We start from the raw sequence: 20372 nt of genomic DNA on the forward strand, positions 1-20372 counted from the left end.
GGGAGTATCGCCCAGGGTGAAAACAACTGCAGCCACGACATGCACTGATTCACTTGGATGATTAGAGGGAGGGAGATGTACGTGTGTGTGTGTGTGTGTGTGTGTGTGTGTGTGTGTGTGTGTGTGTGTGTGCATGTGCGTATGTGTGTATGTCTCTATAAAACCCTTTTTGAAACTAAGCATATAAACCAGAACTCCAAAGGTAGAAATGTATATCTGCAACAGATTTGAAACTGACTAGTCAAAACATTCATTTAGATATGTTTAATAACATTTTGACTACTGAAAATTCTAATTGAGATACTGTATCACTTAATGCATTGTGTGCGGAATCTAATTAAAGATATCTACATTTCAGTTTTGACTGTATGAAATGTGATTTCCAGATATATTTTATTTATTTAAATCCAGTGTCTAGCAAAAAATTGAATTATAGACATCTTTGATTCAGTACACTTAAAGATATTGAAATGGTTGGGAAATCTAAAATAATTCTTAAAGGGGCATCTACAGTTGACTAGTCGAAATCTGTGACTGTGATCTGTTGAAAACTGTATTCTGACTAATTAAAATTAATTTGTGCAAATGTGATTAAAATGAAACATATTAGATGTTTCCTGTTACAGTAAACAACACAAACACATCGGTCAGTTTAGATACTAAATGAAATGGCACTTTTAGTTCAGAAAGCTATTGGTCACACATCTATGAAGACCAAGGGGCAACTCCTGCGTCTGAGAAGAATCCAACTCAAAAGAGCCTTAAACCAGCAGGGCCATTGTCTGGTTGTATAAAAGTCTGAGATAATGACCCTACTTCTCACTCAGAAAACATTTTCCTCATGAGTTTATTGTCTCAATGACTAGTTTCAAGTGTTCTTCAATACAGCCTGATGTTCATTTTGTAAATGATGATCCCATTTAGAGTAAAATAGAGGATAAACAATAAACCTTGTGATTAACACGTTGCTGTTACGGCGTCGTATCAAGGAATTTTTCAGCATTCAGTTGTACTAAAAGAGAGTCAGCTGTTAATTCAGTAAAGTACATCTTGTTTTAACTTAGAATGTTTTCTGCTAGCCAAAACTAGAAAACACAGATGCACCTAACTAACCATGCTAGAAAGCTAACTTAGCATTTTCAATGCTAACGGTACCTGGCCCCGCCGGGCCTGCATCTCTCCAGGTCCATCGTTTTGTCTAAATATGGTCACTTCTTCTTCAAAAAACCAAGATGGCGACAGCCAAAATGCCAAACATTAGGCTTTAAAACAGTACTTTAAAAACTATTGGGTGACGGCAAGGTGGCTACGTCCACTTCTTAAATACAGTCTATGATGAAGACACAAAAATGATTTGCACCTAGCTAGTCAAAAGTGTTGACAAAACAAATAGAGCCTCAGACTTTGAAGCACAACCCACATTATCTTTCCAGCTGATGTACTTTCATTCAGCAAGCACCCTCATCCCACTAAATCACATGCAAATGATGAATTATATAGTTCAAGGCACTACGTAACATCCCATGCGCTTTTGTAAATGCTGTCTAACCATGCTAAATCTGACTTATTAACTTTTCAAAGCTAACAGGCATAAAGAGAGTAGTGTTAGCGATGTAGCCGTACCCTGACAATGCCCACATGGCCTGTGTACACTGATGGCAGTGTGAAGACGGAGGCTGGTATTACGCCAGGCAGACACACACAGTGTTTCCATATGGTGGTCCCCTCAGAGGGAGGACATATCTGCTGCTCTGCCAGACTGCCTCTGTGATCTGGTCCACTGGGTACTGAGCTGCTGAACACATCAGCACATTATACCATATTTTGTGCAGTCACATTCATGTCAGGTCCTTAACTATAACAGCAAGTTGGAGGACGTACTGCAAATTCTCAAAAAGAGGCCTTGAATGACCTTAACTGCAGAGTAAACAATGACCATATTCGAAAGACTCTTATATATACACACGATAGGTTACTTCTATTATTTCTGTCAGTTAGAAGCATCCATGTTTTTTACCCACTTTAACTTGTTGTATGCTTGTCGTGCAAACTCAACTCAACTCAACTTCTTCCAGTTTCCTCCTGTTTACTGGTTATCTTGACACATTCAGATTAATGTCAATGTCCACACATCCACAACTGAATGTTTTAGGCCTAAACTGATTATTATAATATATTGGAAAATTATGGATGTTGATAATTAACCGTTAAACCGTGAACCGATTAAGGCAGTTAAACAGTTAAAAATATATAAAACATTTGAAAAATTAAAAGCTGAGGATGAAGAAAATAGAAAGTACGTTCACCAATTAATTCCAAGTGTTAATTAATTCCTATTGTTTCATATTAAGAGCATATTAGGAAAGGGAGATATCCTGACCTTTCATTGACAGTAGCTTAACAGCGGACAAAAAACAAAACAAACCAGAACAACAGCAAAGTAATTGGAAATCACAATTGTAATTAATGTATGAATGAAAATAGTGTTTGTGTTTACAAGAGAAAGCAGAAGAGTGACGAGTGATGAGTAATGTCTCCCACTCGTCCTTCACTAAATACGCTTTTTATCTTATCTCTTATCTTAGCAACCAGCCTTTCTTTGCTCATGGTGGAGCCCAGATATTGTTCAACACTCAGCCATTGTTTGAATGCAAGCTTTAATTGGAGAGCTTGCAGTATGAGATTAATTGGAGATTGGAAATGATTGAGTAAGACATTCAACATAATGTAGAAGTATTAGTGTGGGTAGTTTACATTAAGTCTAAGGGACTGTGTGAAAATCACTGATTAGGGTGAAATCCCCTTGCTGATTTTTTGCTCACGCCTATTCAATTTATCCTAATCTTGGGTAATTTAGGACATGGCACAGTGTAAAACATTTAAATGAGAAAAAAGCACAGATGATTTATAATCTAGCAAGAGCCAGCACAGGAGGAAACCAAAACACAGCTTCCACTTAACTGAGTCTTCAGTGTGTGCTGCTTGTATCCCTTTTTAGTGTCTTCTGCTGCTGGTGGGGAATACACAACGCCTCATAGCTGTTTCTCTCCTGACTGCAAGGCTGAACAAAACCATTTACAACTACGGTCTGAAATAAGACAAAATGAACAAGGTTCAATGTCTGATTCACATTTATGGGTTCAGTAAATTCCATGTCAATACTTAGTACATCAGTATTCCAATAAATTACTCTCGTATTGAATGATTCTGCAACGCACGTTTTATGCCTACTGCCAACTTTTAGTCCCAATTATGTTCCCGCTATGTATCGAGAACATTAACAGGAGGATGGGGAGCATGTTAATAGTAACTGTAATAGTATTTTTGCTCATCATTGTGATTTCTTCATCTTAACATCCATTTCTTCATCATTACATATTGGCTATATCCAGCTACTGAGAAAATAAATACTTAAAAAAACATAACCACTGGTCGGCCAAGGGGATTGCAATAACTGCCTATTAGATTTTGATATTTCTTATGATTATATGGACACTTTTGGCTCATGGAGTGGGTCAATGTCCACTGTGGACAATGAAAATCCACAGAAAGATAAGGGAAATAATTAGTTTTGATTAGTTTTCCAGATACTTTATCATGGACCGGTTTGGTTATTGGGTAAATTTCCCCTGAGCTCACGGCATAGCTATCTGACCTGTTGTGGACATACAGTATCTTGTTTGGACGGATGGACAGACAAACTAGTCACATGACTCATTGCATTCTAGATCTGCTGAAACTGTAAATTAATATAAGAAAGAACATTTGGTTTGATTGCATAAAGAGGATGTGGATGCACGCTGGGCGGTGCAAATTAAGGCAAACATGTGACTGTGTTCATTTAAACAGTTTCCACTTTAAGATTCTTTCTGCAATTGGTATTAGCACAAGTGTGAGATGCGACGTATCCTCAGAGGTGGTACCAATTAACCTTGGCATAGAACCTCAATCTGATGCTAACACTGATATTAATATTCTCTTCTCTTGCTCCTCCACTCAGGAGAAGCTCCTGACTGAAAGCTCTGTTTTCTCTCGCTGACGAACAGACTGAAGGTTCTCAAGCAGATGTGTTTTCTCAGCAGAAATACAGAAGAGTTAAATGAGTAAAACAAGAACACGTCCAGCATCACATGTTGCTAATTGTTGTTCTGATCAGTGAAATAAAACAGTTTGGAATTTTCCTTCACAGTCGGCGGGACAGTAACAGAAACACTGAGAGCTTCCTGTACTCGTGTCACTCTCTTTTGGGAATTTCTCCATCAACAGCAGCATCTGATCTCATACACATGCAGGGTGGGGGAAATGTTGCGGTGCTCAAATCCCTCAGCAGCCCCAGAGCTGGGGTAAGGTAAGTGGATGTTAGAGAGAAGAAAAAAACACAAAATACAAAAAGGCAAGGGTAATTCATCTTTTACATCCACAACCTTGCATTGATTTAGATGTCGCCATGACAAACACTTGTCTGTATCTAGTGCTATTTATAAGAAGGTAACAACACGTTTCAATGCATAAATCAGGGACATTAGAAGCAAAAAAAGCTACATAGTGCTAGTGTACAAGTCTGAGAATAAATGCAACACTTTTATTTATTTAGAACTTGGAAACAAAGTCCAACAGGCTAAGGATGGAGGCAGGGATTGTTGAGTGATGAGAGTACATTAGAGGGAGTAGAGGAGGAGGATGTGGAGCACAGGATGATTCAGTGCGGAGACTGGGAGCTGAGGCTATTAGACATAGATCGCAGTCTTATCGCAGCATGTTGAGCTAATATTTTTTGAGGTGAGGGAGTCCTCTATCAGCCCATTAGAGAGACATTAAGTTATTTTAATTAAGTTATACTGTGCAATTTTAACCAATTTATTGGATTAAAATAAAGTTTTAACACTTAATATCTGCTGGAAATTAGAAGAACGTCTGCTATGAGAATAATCAGGATGCGGGGGCCACATTAATGAACATGAACACAGTGGAATGGAGCAGAAACCAGCGATTGTATTGTGATCAATTGCAGTAAAGCGTTCCTGTCTATTGAACAAATTCAGTTATACAATAAAAAGGTTAGATTTCCTATCTGGTGGCAGTAACAGTTGTCAAATATTTATATTATTGTATTATTCACAGGGTGGACACAACTGAACACATAACAGCAGAATGTAGCAGAAATTAAACATTTTATTGAATTTGATTGCAGATGGGCTCCTGCACATCAAATTCATTTGGTAATTGAAACATAGTTTTCTTATCTGGTAACAGATTCATATGCCTCCACTGACTCGCCTCTGGTATAGAGGGGGTGGACAAATTAACAGGAAGATCTGACAGTAAAGGAGAATTGTATGGGCGGCGGTGGCTCAGGAGGTAGAGTGGTCGGCGATTCGATCCCCGCCCCCTGCAGTCAACATGTCCTTGAGCAAGATACTGAACTCCAAACTGCTCCCGATGAACGGTGTGTGAGTGTTTATCACTACTGATGAGCATGTGGCACCTTGTAGAGTGCGTGAATGCTGACATGTGTTGTAAGGCGCTTTGAGTGGTCACTATATAAATGCAGTCCATTTATTGCAGTTTCTTTCAGTACATTAATTACATTTGCACATTAATTTAAACATTCTTTTTTTAAACCTGTAGGCAGGTATAGTTCTCACAGGTCTGCTGACTCTTGTGCAAATTAACAGAAAAGAGTTGGAGTGTATTTGATGGCAGTAAGGGGTTCCTGTCTCTTGAACTTATTCATTTAATAATTGAAAAATGTAATTTCTTTTCCAGCAACAGATTGTCTTCACACATGGGGGTGATAGAATAAAATGTCTCTATTTAACACATTCATGTATCACTTGAACGATTAGGTTTCTTATCAGGATAGTCTTCACGTAGCTTCACTATCTTTCCTATGCAGTATAAAGGAGGAAAGATGGTCATGCTGTCAGTTGAAAGGCACAGAAAATAAACATTGTATCGTATTTTCTTGTGTCTATCGAACTCATTTGTTTATCGATTGAAAGATTAGATTTGTTATCTGGTATTCTTCACAAAGCTCTGCTGCCTTTCCTTCAGTATACAGGGGGTGGACAAAGATAGTTCTGCCGTCCTCCCTCTCTGTCACTCTCTGTCCTCAGCACTACTTGAGTTGCCTGATGAGTAAGAGAGCTGTCTCCCTGACCTCTGACCCCTGACGCCTGTGGTGCTCTGCCTTTTAGGCTTGTGCGAGGTTTGCTCCACCCCGGGAGAAGCGAGAGGGGACTTTGATCTGCGAGAGCTGAGATTGCTAAAGCCCTTCTGATTCTGAGGCGGCATGAAGGCCGACAGCCGTAATACCACCTGACAAACTGAATCAGCTTATCAGTGAACCAAACACTGCATCAGACTAAGCAGTAGGAGTCCATGTTGCTGAGATTTGCTTGTCACTCGTCTTGCTCTTGAACAGGTATGAAAGGTGACAAGCCAGCTTAATATAAAGCAGGTCATAGAAAGTAGTTCAACAGTACATGGGTTTATAAAGGCTGAAGGCAGAGTCAATGTTATTATATCGGAGCTGTCATATAGTTGGTATGCCCACTGGAAACCTATGCAAAAACTCCAGTCGAAGAAACAAGTACTTTCATATTTGTCGATATACTTTGATTATTGTTGATCTACAACCTTCCAATTCTTTGAGCAGGCATGGCTTCAGAGCTTCAATAAGAAACAATGTCACAATCTACAGTAGGTACACACTATTAATAGAAGTAAATCTGTGAATGTAATGTGTCACATTTCTCTTTTGATTGTCTCATCAGGGGACATGTGACTTATTAAACCTGGAGTAAAAGAAGGCCGACAGGTAACTGTATCTCAACACGGCAGGATAGGTAACTTTGTTTACACAGCAGACAACATAAGTTACATGGGCCTGTTTCATAATATGTGCTACATGATTCGCAACATAAGAAGTCTTTGACAATATTAATTATTCAAAACAAAAGCCATACTTGCATCCTACAAGCACCCTGTAGGATCGCAAATGTATCTGCAGTTTGAGAGATAATGCTTGTTGAAATGCTGATTTGAATTAGTAGCTACAGTGTTTCGAACTGTTTATAAGTGCCGTTGTATTGAGTAAAATTGTAATATTAGCCCAATGAATTAGCAAACTAAAGGATAACAGCAGAATATCGAGAAAAATTGGACCGTAAATGAAATAAGCCGAGTGCGAGAGGGCAGGACTCTGATCCTTCAGTCCTGAATGAGAAATGTAGTAATTCGAAAAGACTCTTGAAGCCTCCAGCCAGTGGACTTGTTCAGACGAGGATGCACCTCAATACTTGGAAGGTGTGCCCGAGGTTGTGTACAGTCGGCGTGGTGCGTTGAAATCCTCACATTATCCGTGAAACATAATCAGAAGGATTTCAGCCTGGGAATGCTCTGATATTTCATGGGCAATTCTCAGATTGATCCACTCAGCTGCAATTGCTGCTCATGCTCTTTAGATAAGAGAAGCCGACAGAAAGAACGTGACTGAAGAAATACATGAAATCCCATCTGTAGGAAATCCCATTGCCCTGAGAGAGAAATGCACAACTCTGCAGGGAAAGCTCTCCCCTGTAGGTTTTAAAACAGAACACCAGTCACCAGAGAGAAGCGTGGTGAGACACAAGAGGTTTAACCTTTAAAATAATGCGTGTAGAGTAATCGTTTGCACCTATGAGTTCCTATCTGTTCCATGGGCGCTGTTTGAAGAACTAGCTATTACATTACGTTTTAACAAGCTTTAAACAATTTGCTGAATGTTTAGTCATCCCATAAAGACAATTGAGAGTCCCCAAAGTTAGTTTTCTGTAGTTAGTTAACATTCATGAGTTATGTGTGAATGAGTTTTCCTAACTACCAAATTAAAACTCGAAGTCTGCATGCTGGTGTCTGCCTTGCCAAAGATGATTCCCTCGAGCAGGAAACACCAACGGTTTGATGAAGGTACAGCACCGACTGGACTGTTTCTATTTGTTAGAATGTTGCTTTTTCTGTAGATAAACAATCAGGTGATCGCACCACATTTTCAGTTAGTCATCCTTAACTTGAGTAAATTACATATCCTCGCAGTCTAATATCAAACCTTTGTTTAAGGTGACTTACCAGCAGTTTGTCATTATTCAATACAATGCTATTTTGAATGGCACAATATTTTTGAGTGCCCTTTTTAAGTACAGGCTTTTATGTAATATTTAAAATAGGAGCAAAATGTGTAATTTTTCTGTAGAATACCAGCTGGTTAGAACAAAAAGATCCCAGGGAGTCCTAAACAACAAGTAGCAATATATTACTTTCTGTAGAAATAAGTATTCTCTAATTCTTTCTAAACAAAAACAAATGTAGTCAACTTTTTTTCAAAACCAATCACAATTTAAATTGATAAAAAATCATAACAAGATATTTTCCTCTACATCTACACCCAAAAGAATAAATCACTTGTGATTTTGAAAAAAAAAATGAAAAGCAGTAAAGGTGTGGTGCATTCAGAATTCTTCTGTAGGCTCTTTTATTTGCCTGCGTTGCTCTCGGCGGCCTCCTCTCCTATCTGGTTGCTGCAGATTGATTTGCTGTTTGCGTGCTGGAAGGTGATGCATAGTTGCCTTCTTTGGATGAAAGGCATCTGCTGTCAATGCCTTTAAAGTCAAACATCTGTTATTGCTAAGGACATCTTTGGATTAGCTTGAAGAATGATGAACTCCACAGAGCTCCTACAGCACTGATAGATCCTGGTTCTTAACACATGTATCAGCTGCTCTTCTAAAACTACTCCAGGCTCACTGCTCAAATATAGTTTTATGTGAACTGTCTTTACTTCTATATATTTAAATACAGCAGCAGCGAGTGCTTTAAAAAAGAAGAAATGTGTTGGTCGTGGAGGCGACAAGAATTCCCTCACAGTGTATTTTCTATGTCATTGAAGACCTATGCAAACAGCTGAATACCTCAGGAGTATTGCTTGATGATATTGAGAAAGTTTTCCAGCCTTTGTCATGGGCAGGAAGCTTGTTGCAAACATTGATTTATATAAAGTACAATAGATGCAGCCTTTGGTGTTTGTTCCCACTGCTCTACATAAGCCTGAGGACAATTTTAGTTACTACTCCCCCATTTCTTCACAGTCTTTTTACAGCAGCTTTGAATCCCAAAAAGGCTGTAGTCTGCCTCAGCAATCAGAAGTAATGTATTTCTAACATCCATCCTGTGGTCAGCTCTGCCAATCATAATGAGTGTACCAGGGGTCAATCCCAGCGAGCAGGCTCTGTCCAACATGGTCGTGTGCCAACAAAGTGGATTATGGTCTACTGTCAAAATCAGATAACAAAACATAAAATCCTCAATATATGAAGTCCATAAAGTTCAAGCAATTTTAAGAAGATCTTCAAAAACATTTTTTTTTACTGGCCTTCATTTTGGATTCATCATGGATTAGTGTGGACTCAATTGTCCCACTGCTGCAGAGCATTTGGTGCCTTCCTTATCTTTCCTCTACAGCCAACGTCAAGCCAAAGTTTCCACTTATACTTAAAACAAATATTCCATTATTACTGATTACTGAGCACATTCATGCTCCTCAGAGGTTGATACCTATTCTATTTCCCGTTCCCCACAACATTTCCTCTAGCACAACCCTCAGAACAAACTACACATTTTAGTAATTGTTAAATGATCTGCCACGTACTTAGTTTGAAACCATAAGATTGATGCATTAGCAGGGCTGTAACTATCAGATAGTTTGAGCTCATTACATATACCACTAGTATCAGTTTATGCATAGTGTTCGCTACCAAACTCTGTTCTTATAAGAATGATTGGGTCTCAACAATTGGATTCAACACAAAGTTTGGTGCACACATTTATATTCCCCTCAGGATGAATTGTAATAACTTTGGTAATTCCGTGACCTGATAGTGCTAAATGTTAGCATGCTAAACTAAGATGGTTAATATGTTACCAGCTAAACATAAGCATGTTAGCATTGTCATAGTGAGGATGTTAGCATGCTGTCGTTAGCATTTACCTAATAGCAACACAAAGCCCAAGTACAGCCTCACAGAGCTGCTAGCATGGTTGTAGACACTTAGTGTTGTGTAAACTCTCAGCTGCAGACATTAGTATCAGTTTGGCTGACTTCATCAGTATCTGTGTGTTCATTGTATCTACCACTCTTACATTGTTGGGTGTAATAGATCACGGTCTCTAAGGTCTGCTAGGCAGGCTTGAGAAAGTTAGTCATGTTGGACTTCAATGTGCAACAGAAGGCTCCCTCCCCAGGTATATCCTTTCACAGTTTGGACATTTTTGTTGTATTACAGTTGGGCACAGGTTGTTTGTTCATCTTGCTGTGTTTCTGGCAGTTCTTACCTGCACTGTGCTGTCTCTCTGCCATAGATTCACTCACGGGCTCAGCCCGCTAATCGCAGCCTCCTCGTGTCTCACTCCTACACCAACAGAAACAGACGACCTGCAGAACAGAGGATGACAGCACATCTTCAGCTCAGACATGCTCTGTCACACAACAACAAGACTTGCACGGTCATGCAGGCTATAACAAGCACCCTGCAGTAACACATATTTAAAGCACCATACCAGTGTTTTCACATGGTTTATCTCATTTATTTGATATTCATTTACAAAACTGCTGGACACTGAAGTCTACCAAAGTGATATAGAATTGTAAAGGAATCGTTCATAACTAACTACTGACTCCAGCTCCGTGCGTAATATGCAGCTCTATCACTCTAGTAAAGAAAGCAAAATATCCAAAATGTTGATCTATTAGATAATACCGCTTAAGTAACGCCACATGCTTTATTGTTGTCTAAGTTCTATAGCTTGGTCGGTTTGATCGGTCAGAACACAAAAATGTTCCCTCCCTTTGGCTCAAACTAATTTTGTCCAAGAAGAATGACATTTGGTATGGAGGTCACGTGTTTTTGAGGTTGTGTGAATGCATGAACGTGTGGATGCCTGCCTGTACATGGTCGCAGCTCTTGCCAATTTGCTTTTGTTCTTATTGGGAAATGGATTGTGCAGATTAATTGGATTCATTCAACTAGTAAGGCTGGAATTATTGTTCTTCTTAGATACCAAAAAACATGTATGTGGGTCGACGCAAAGAAGGGTCTCATGGGTAACCATTCGTTGCAGTTCAGGCTTTTAGAAATGTATACTATTATAAAAAACTAAACAGCAACACCAATGTTTCCAAATGACCCATATGAACATCCACCTACGAGCACACTGGAAGTGCTTGGGTCAGCTTTGACATTTTTCTATATTGGTGGCAATACGAGCTGTGATGGTTTCAGGAGTTCCATATTTCCATAGTGGTGTTGCATTTCTACAATAAGCTTCTCGGCGAAGGTTTGATTTCAGATGTGGGCGACACAATCCCAGTAAAGAAATATATATATACATACATAGTATATACTGTATATCCTTTTCAGCCCTGAGAAGCTTTTAGGCCACATACAGTCCCAACATCCTTCACCAATAAGGTAGAGCAGCCTGTATGTAGCCTGAGAGGCAAAGCCCTGGGCAAAAACATCCTATCTACTTTTTGCAGCTCGTTAAGCCAATTAGTTTGAAAACACGATATTATAATGACTGAAGGCAACTCAGACAAAAGAAATTGATGCACACACACACATACAGGACTCTGCTCCACCACACACACTACACACTTAAAAAATAAAGTGAAAGTGGAATTAGATGTTCAGCTCAAATAGCTTCCTGTCCAGCTATGATGAATAGAGTAACAGCCAGCTCTAGTGCAGGAAAACCCCCGAGATAAGTTCCTGTAACACCAGTGTCACTGTAACTAGTCTCAATGGACGCTCTGCTGGGACAGAGATGAATGGTAATGACATTTGGTTCTCTCTGTGCTGACATTTAAAGCCAATTTACACATTTTACATTTGAGCTCATGTTCAGAGTGAATTAAAGATTCAGCTTGCTACGACAAGAGGAGTGTATTTAATTGTTGTTGTTTATTGTGATTTATGTTTCCAAGCCAACACTTGTACCGTCTGTGTTCATGGAATGTGACCGATGGATGCCCTCGGAAGGGGTTTACTCATAATAAGGCAGTGCTCCGGCTTGTTAACAGAAGAGAGCGGTGTGTTGGTATGTGCTGGGGTTTTCTGTCCTTGGTGAATCCACACAGTGCAGAGCAGAACAGCACCACAGGCAGACCTCGTATCAATATCTGCAAATCCTGTCTGGCAGCAGCCTGATCCCACAATCATTTACAGAATGTAAATAGGATGCTATCATCTAGTTGACCTGTCGCAGACCAGTCTCATCACACCTTTATCTGCATATTCATCCGACTAGTAACAGCTGAGTGATCGCACCCTTCCTTATGCTATGTTCTATTGTTTTCTGTCATTTCCAAATTACAAAGATCAAAAACATGACATATCTCATGTGTGGGTTCAAATAGAAAGACACAAAATGACTGCAAAGACACGCAAGGCAACTCAAAATGAATACAAAGAGTCAAAAAGCAACTAAAAAGAGATTCAAAATGACAACAGAGAGAAACAAAGTACCACAAAGAGATGTAAAATGACTACACAAAGGAACAAAACAACCACAGACAACAATAACTACAAAGAGACACAAAACCTCAGAGAGATGTGTAAGGATTACAAAGAGACACAACACAAGAAGAAGAAGAGGTCAAACAACTTTTAACTCTGTGTCTTGCTCCTATGTGAAATAAGTGGTGGGTCCATTTGCATGTATGTGCTCAGGGGCCCATTGTCTCATGATCAGGCCCGGTACCAGGTGCAATGCAAAGAAATGTTATAGTTTTAGAATAGTGGTGTTAGAAAAGTCCCACTTATAAATCTTTGTAAAGGTAAAAAACAAACACGCAAACAGCTGCAGTCCAAAAATAAAAGTAAATCGAGTCACTCAGTGCATACAGGTCTGCTGTTATCCTGCTACACTTGTGTTAAACATGCATGAGAGAAACTGAGCTCACAATGAGATCAGTTCCTGTGTGGGACATCATCTGTGCACAGTGCTGACCACACGGAAGCATGAGCATCACTCACTTAAAGCCACAGTATGGCAACCACACAGCTCCAACCTCTCACACTGTATTTCTGGACAGTATCATCCATATATACCTAACTTTAGTGTACTTTTAGTCTGGGTATGTTTTTCCTGGTTTGGGCATCTTATTTCCCAATGAATGGAGATCTTATGGCAAACAATGATGTGTTAGACCAGTGCTGGAGGAGGTACTCAGATCCTTAGTTTTAGTAAAAGCATCAATACAAGAATGTAGAAATACTCCATTACAAGTACACGTCCAGTAATTTAATAAAAGTACAGTTTTATCAACAAAATATACTTAAAGAATCAAAGTAAAAGTATTTTTGCTGCAGTAAAACGGCCCCTGTGACTGATATATTATTATATCTGTTATATTAGACATTGTTAATACAGATTTTACTGTTGTAGCTGTGAGGTGGAGCTATAGTTCTAACAACTTTATATACAATTAGATGTGCATTAAGAAGAAAGAACAATATGTATATTCATGTTTTCTCTAATCTTTGCTTGTAATTTATAATACATATTAGATAATTTGACTTCTTTGGGCCTGAAACTGTAAATGAAATGATGAGTTAAATGGAACGTGAGTGGGGAGGGGAAATGTCTCTTTGAGAGACTAACAACTTATAGACATCTGAAACTCTCTGTGACGGCCACATGCCTAAAAGGTTTGGATCACTGATTTCTTATTTAACAATACATTATATTATATTATATGGACTCATCATGTGTTTTATATAATATACAATATTAATCTGCGTATTTACCATAGCTGTCAGATAAATGTAATGGAGTAAAAAGCTCAACATCTCCCTCTGGAAATTGGAAATACTCAAGTATAAGTGCAATTATGTCAAAATGTAACTTACTTTTACTTAGCACAGTGCTTGAGTAGATGCACGCAGTTATTTTCCACCACAAGCTCGCGTCCACATCCGGACTGAAATACAACTGAACCCAGACTAGCAGCAAACACTCAGACTTCCAGCTTCACAGCAGCTTAGGTTAGTTTAAATATCATCTCTTTCATCCTCTGACTGTTACATGATTTGGCCAAATCAAAAACACATTTGAAATGAAATGAACTTAGTTCTCACTGAGAAGCTATTTATCCTATTGTCTTTGGTTGTATGTGGGAACACAAATAACCCTAGCATCAAGACCTTTAGCTAAGCCTTTACCTTCTTTCTTTACCTTCAGTTTAATACTATTCATTTAGAGCTGCTGCTCAAACACGTTCCTCATAGGAGTCCGGTTATACTGTCGATTACTAAACATTAATCCACTCCTTCCTGTCAATCACAACCCAGTATAACACTCACACTATTGATCGACTCTCTCGCCTGTGACACTGCAGATGTGTGTGTTGTGTATCCCTGATGTGGACAACACTGTGCTTACAACTCTGTGTTAGTTTTCAACATGTACTCCTGTTTCTGTTTAGTTTCGAGATACACACAGAGATCCTGTTCCTCTTTGTGTGTCCACTTTAATTCAGAGTGAACACTGTGCAATCTATGGGAAAGTGCATTATAGGCGTGTGTCAAACAGCCTGTGATGTGAAAGCGACACAGGCTGCACCATACTGCTCAGTGATCATATCTTTATATAACATCTGTTACGAAACAAATATGAGCATTGGTTGTGGTTTTATTGTGCTATGTGTAGGTACGGTCCACTGACTGTGGATTCCCCGTCCACGCTCTATACGACGTCCAGTTTAAAGGGAAGTTTAGGAACATAAATCTAAAGATAAATGTAGAAATGATGACTGATTATAGAATTTGAATGCCATTAAGATTGATGATTGACCCTGTAGCCTGGCACTAGAAAACATAACTAGCCACTGTACCTCAATATACTCTAGTTGGCACCATATACACCTTTTTATTGTCATACCACACTGGTGGTACTAAATGTTCAGAGAGTCTATATCAGAGCATAACTATACTCACTGTGTGGAGTCATAGTGCAGGGATAGAGTGTCATATCCTGCAGTAATGAAGTGTGTGATCCGACACAGGAGAATGCATGTATGCCCGGGTGCTAATACATTCTGTGCTGTGGGAGGCCTTTGTGTGAGGGAGCTTCTCCCAGAAATGAAGCTAATCCTTCCTGACAGAAAATCACTGCGGCACCAAAATGTTTAATAACCTACTTTCCGTGATTACACCGTGGTACACCTGCAAAGCTCATTAGCTTTAGGTTATCAAGATGAAAGATTCAAAGGGTTTTTATAAGTCAATTAAAAGAGATGAAAGATAATGAGTTTGATGGAAAGCTTTAATAGGCTTTTCTGTTATATGTCTTGTTGAATAAGATAACACATTTTCAAAGGGCTCAGATCCTAATACAAGGGGGGGGGGGGGGGGATTGAGGTGCATCTTTTTTTTCATTTAGGGCTTATTGTTTTTTGTTTATTTTTGGTTAACAGATTTTCCTTGGTTTAACCTGATGATCACCCAGATTTTAAATTCCCAGGCATCAAAGAGTTGAAGCGCTCATTAGTGCTAAAAATCCCACTTCATTTCTACATGGTGTATTTGCCATAAATGTGGCTATTGTGACTATTGCAGAGTATATAACTACTCTGTTACAAGTACAGTAAAAGTCCTGCAAACAAAATCTTACCAGAGTAGTATCAGCATCAAATATTTAAAGTAGCAAAAATAAACCTACTCATTATGCAAAGTAGACCATTTCAGATTCATATATATTATATTACTGGATCATAATTATTGATGCATTAATATGTTCATCACTTTAATGTTGCAGCTGGTAAAGTTGTGGATTATTTTAATCGCTTGATATATTTGGGTAGTTTGTACAATATTACATCCTGATTAATTAGTTGATTTATATTTTGAATCAATCTGAATCAATAAAGTAACTAAAGCTGTCAGAGGAGTGTCTTGTAGTACACTAGTATACTACACTTGTCATGTAGTGTAGTATATATATATATATATATATATATATATATATATATATATATATATATATATATATATATATAAAGTAGCAAAATGCTCAAGTAAAGCACCTACAAATTTTACTTCAGTACTGTACTTGATAAACATGATTTTTACATGTACACTTCAAAGTCTGACCAAAAATGAAACGCAGAAAGAAGCTGCCTGTAATAGTAAAAACGGCGACTTGCATACGGATCTAACTCTGGATCCCTGTCCACACCTTCACCTGCTTTTATACTGAGCATATACAATGCTGCAGGGATGATGTTTTTCTGTACTTTGAACTGAAGTTATTGTCACACTGGTTCCCTGGACAAAAAGTATCTTAAGCTTGTGTTAACCAAATACCTTTTTTCAGGCTTCTAACCCATTGAAATAAACCCATTGGCATTGCGCTCCCAGAATGCAGGGTTACTTGTGGTTCCTAGAGTCTCTAAGAGCACAATGGGAGCCAGAGCCTTCAGCTATCAAGCTCCTCTCCAGTGGAACCAGCTTCCAGTTTGTATTTGGGAGTCGGACACCTTCTCCATATTCCTTCTCCAAGCTAAAGACTTTCCTTTTTGATAAAGCTTATAGTAAGGGCTGGCTCAGGCTTGCCTTGGACCAGCTCCTCGTTATGCTGCTATAGGCTTAGACTGCCGGGGGACACATCCCTGCTCTCCTCCTCCTCTTCCGCTCTCATCCCCTCCCTCTCTCTTCTTCTCCCTCTCTATCTGTATGCATTTATGTAAATGTATGTTACTAACTCAGCATCCGGGGCATCATCCATCAGTTTCTGTGTCTCATAAGGCAGGTTACCGCTGATTAAGTTTACGTCAGGATCATGAATCATGGCTGCGCCTGCTGCTCTGGTCCTGCTGGACACAATGCCTTTTTGACATTATCCTGGATTCATCCAAACGTTCTATTTTTCAACACAACATAATTTCTGTCAAATGTTGTATTTGTACTATGTTGTTTATCCTGTACACACAACATCTATTGCACGTCTGTCCGTCCTGGGAGAGGAATCCCTCCTCAGTTGCTCTCCATGAGGTTTCTTCCATTTTCCCCCCTTTTAATTGTGGAGTTTCTTTTAGGAAGTTTTTCCTTGTGCGGTGTGAGGGTCTAAGGACAGAGGGTGTCGTAACCTGTACAGTCTGTAAAGCACACTGAGACAAATGTGTCATTTGTGATATTGGGCTATACAAATACATTTTATTTGATTTGATTGGCTTTGAGACGAGGGAATTGGAATTACTAAAATGCAGACTCATTTCCGGGTTTTAGGACTCAATACTGCACCACTTATATAGTAACATAATAACATAATGACAAAGCTTTGTACAACGGGGCATATAGGCAAATCATTTTTTCACTTTGGTTAACATTGTGATGTAGGGAAAGGTCTTGGCAGAGGTCTGCACTATCCAATTGCACTTCCAATTTTATCTGTGATGAGTAATAAATGAAACATTTAGGAGCAAATCTTTTTAAGCAACTCTTTTTAGTGTCTTTCCCCGGGCCAGCTTGTCAAATGTACTGAGTGCTTGTGAATCCCAGACTTTTCCCACTTGCTGTTATCATAGGGTGCTGCTCATAGGAGGAGCAGTACACGGACCCAGCGGCACTAAATGAACGAGCCAGGACCGATTGTATCGGATGGTCCCATCTCCAGAGAAGGGAAGTTGTTCTTCTGACTCTACAAAGTAAAATGTTATGTATTTTACTGTTTTCGGTATTTATGAAATATAGCCATAAAATATGATTGGGTAATAATTTAACCGATTATTCCGACACCACATGAATGCAGCACAAAAGCCATATTATCACTGATCAGTGACATTTCTGTAACATTGTATTGAGCTTACATAGCCTACCTACATACAGTACAAGTGGAATGCTGAATCAATGCATTAAAATGAATATACTATATTTAATGCATTAAAGAAAGGTTTTGCGGGGCGTGACGCACTAGCTGTCGAATGTGCATGTACTATAATGGACTGTCACGGAGAAACTGACACCATATTTTGTAAAGAGTATCAAAACTCAAGAGGTTCGAAAGGTTTGATACTTTTACATGTATCACCTGAAAGGAACCGAGAATGTGAAAAGGGTCGGTGTGCACATCACTACTGGTTATATTGTCTGGTTAAACATCAATTACCCTCTGTATTGTCTTTATTCACTTAACAGTCATCCCACTCTGAGCAGGAAGATAAAGCATGTTTCTCTCCTTAAGAACAAAACTTCCTCTATGTCTCATTTCCTCTCCCCACATTTGGTTCTTGAATGCACCACATAACAATGAAAAATTCAGCAGTAGGTAAAAGGCTCTTGTTTTTCTCCCCACTTGAATTATTGCCTGCTCTAATACACATTCCACACTCACGACTCACATTTATACTCTGGATATTTACGCACATTTCCTTTGCATAATATTTCAACTAATGGGACACTAATGGAAGCATTCCTCTTTAAGCCACCTCTTAAAGCAAGACATGCTTCCTGTTAAATGGCCAGTCATAGTCTGTCTGCGGGGGCCAGCGAAAAAAGAGCTAAGAAGGACTTTAAAGCCTAACCATTGGGAAGTACTTTGTGTTACCGACTGAATATTAAAAACTGCCAATGAAGAGTTATTCAGATCTTTTTAATCATAATTTAAATTAGTGTTTACAGTTTGTTATTTTTTGTTTAGGCAGCTTGTGTATGTGTATGTAGTATTCAAGAGATGCTTTTCTTTTCTTTTAAGGATTTTTTTTTTTTTTAAACAAATTAAGGCCGAAGTTATGATTATTAAATTATTTCATTAAATCTATTTATTTATAACCTTTATTTAACCAGGATAGGTCTCATTGAGATTAAAAATCTCTTTTTCAAGAGTGTCCTGGCCAAGATAGGCAGCAGCATAGTTACAGACAAAAAACAATAAAAAAAACTCAGTCACTCTGGAAAACAAAAAGACGGGTCAGAATTCCAGTTTTTTCAGGTTGTGCATGATTTAAAAAAAGAAAATGGATGCATGTTTTCTTGTTTTTATCTTGAAATGGGTAATCTAATTTATTAGATTATTGTTTTATTAATTAATATATAATGATTTTGTTTTGGTTATTAATAATTAACTAATTGTGGTGTATGAAATGTCAGGAAAAAAATGTTTGTCTGATGAACAACCATCGTTCTAGTCGTTAATTTTTTTCTATACTTTTCTGTCAATCAACTAATCTATTGATTGATTTTTTCTGCTTGAAAACAAGCATGTTTATATTCCTCAAAGTCAGGTATAAAAAAAATATTGTCAAAAATCTTAACAAAATCTCTTGCGTGGTGGTCAGGATGGATGGGAAGTAAGCAAACATTTGTTACAGGTCTGTGACAGGATACAAACTCTTGTCCATACCACGACCTGCACTGTCTTACTTTCTGAATCACTTCACATCGGGCACACTTCCTTCACTGGCACCATAAATATATTGTGAGGTGTATAAGTGAGGTGATTCCTCTGGATAACAGAATATTCTGATCAGCACACAATCCTTAATACAAAGCAGTTTCTTTGTCATCTGCGGGAGACAGCTGTGCAATTTAAACATTTAAATCAAAACAATTAACATGTTAGGGGACATTCCTGTTTTGTGCTGCTTGTCCCCAACATATCAGCCTGAGGAGACAATTCAGAACTGACATTTTGGGGTCAGCATACACATTTCTTGAGGAAAGCGAACTCCAAAAGTCGATTTTCAAGGAATAAAGTGTGCTTGCTGTGGTCTGCCCACTCTTAAAATATTAATCTTAAATAAAAGCCAGTCCTTGGTAATCTGCACCAAAGCAGCCACATGACACAGTCTTCCTGGAAAGCCAGCGTAAAAAGTACTAAAGCTCCATTAAGTTGTTGGGGTCCACATCCTTGGTTGCAGATGATGATGGAGAGAGCGAGAGAGAGAGAGAGAGAGAGAGAGAGAGAGAGAGAGAGAGAGAGAGAGAGAGAGAGAGAGAGAGAGGGATAGAGAGGGAGAGAGAGAGAGCGGGAGAGAGAGAGAGAGAGGGAGAGATAGCGGGAGAGAGAGAGAGAGGGAGAGATAGCGGGAGAGAGAGAGAGTGGGAGAGAGAGAGAGCGGGAGAGAGAGTGGGAGAGAGAGAGGGAGAGATAGCGGGAGAGAGAGAGAGAGAGAGGAAAAATGCAGCACAAACAAAATGTTCTGAATTCAAGGTAATAACTGCACAAATAGCTCTAAAGTTATATAAGTTGGACTTTCAGATGAATCTCATCGCCAAAATTGTGATGACTTACAGTGTACATGTTACAAAGTGCCATTAAATTGCATTATGGCATGAATT

General features: G+C 38.8%; 1 protein-coding gene across 1 annotated transcript in view; it reads right to left on the reverse strand.

Moving 5' to 3' along the window:
- Nucleotides 1-20372, reverse strand: part of lrfn2b (leucine rich repeat and fibronectin type III domain containing 2b) — a 125168-nt gene that overhangs the window by 39632 nt on the left and 65164 nt on the right. Inside the window, exon 4 of the mRNA XM_029425713.1 lies at nt 10369-10468. The gene's annotated coding sequence lies outside the window, so the exon portion shown is untranslated. The remainder of the gene's footprint in view (nt 1-10368; nt 10469-20372) is intronic.

The sequence above is a fragment of the Cottoperca gobio genome, chromosome 24 (genome assembly GCF_900634415.1).
Source record: "Cottoperca gobio chromosome 24, fCotGob3.1, whole genome shotgun sequence".
NCBI classification, from domain to species: Eukaryota; Metazoa; Chordata; class Actinopteri; order Perciformes; family Bovichtidae; genus Cottoperca; species Cottoperca gobio.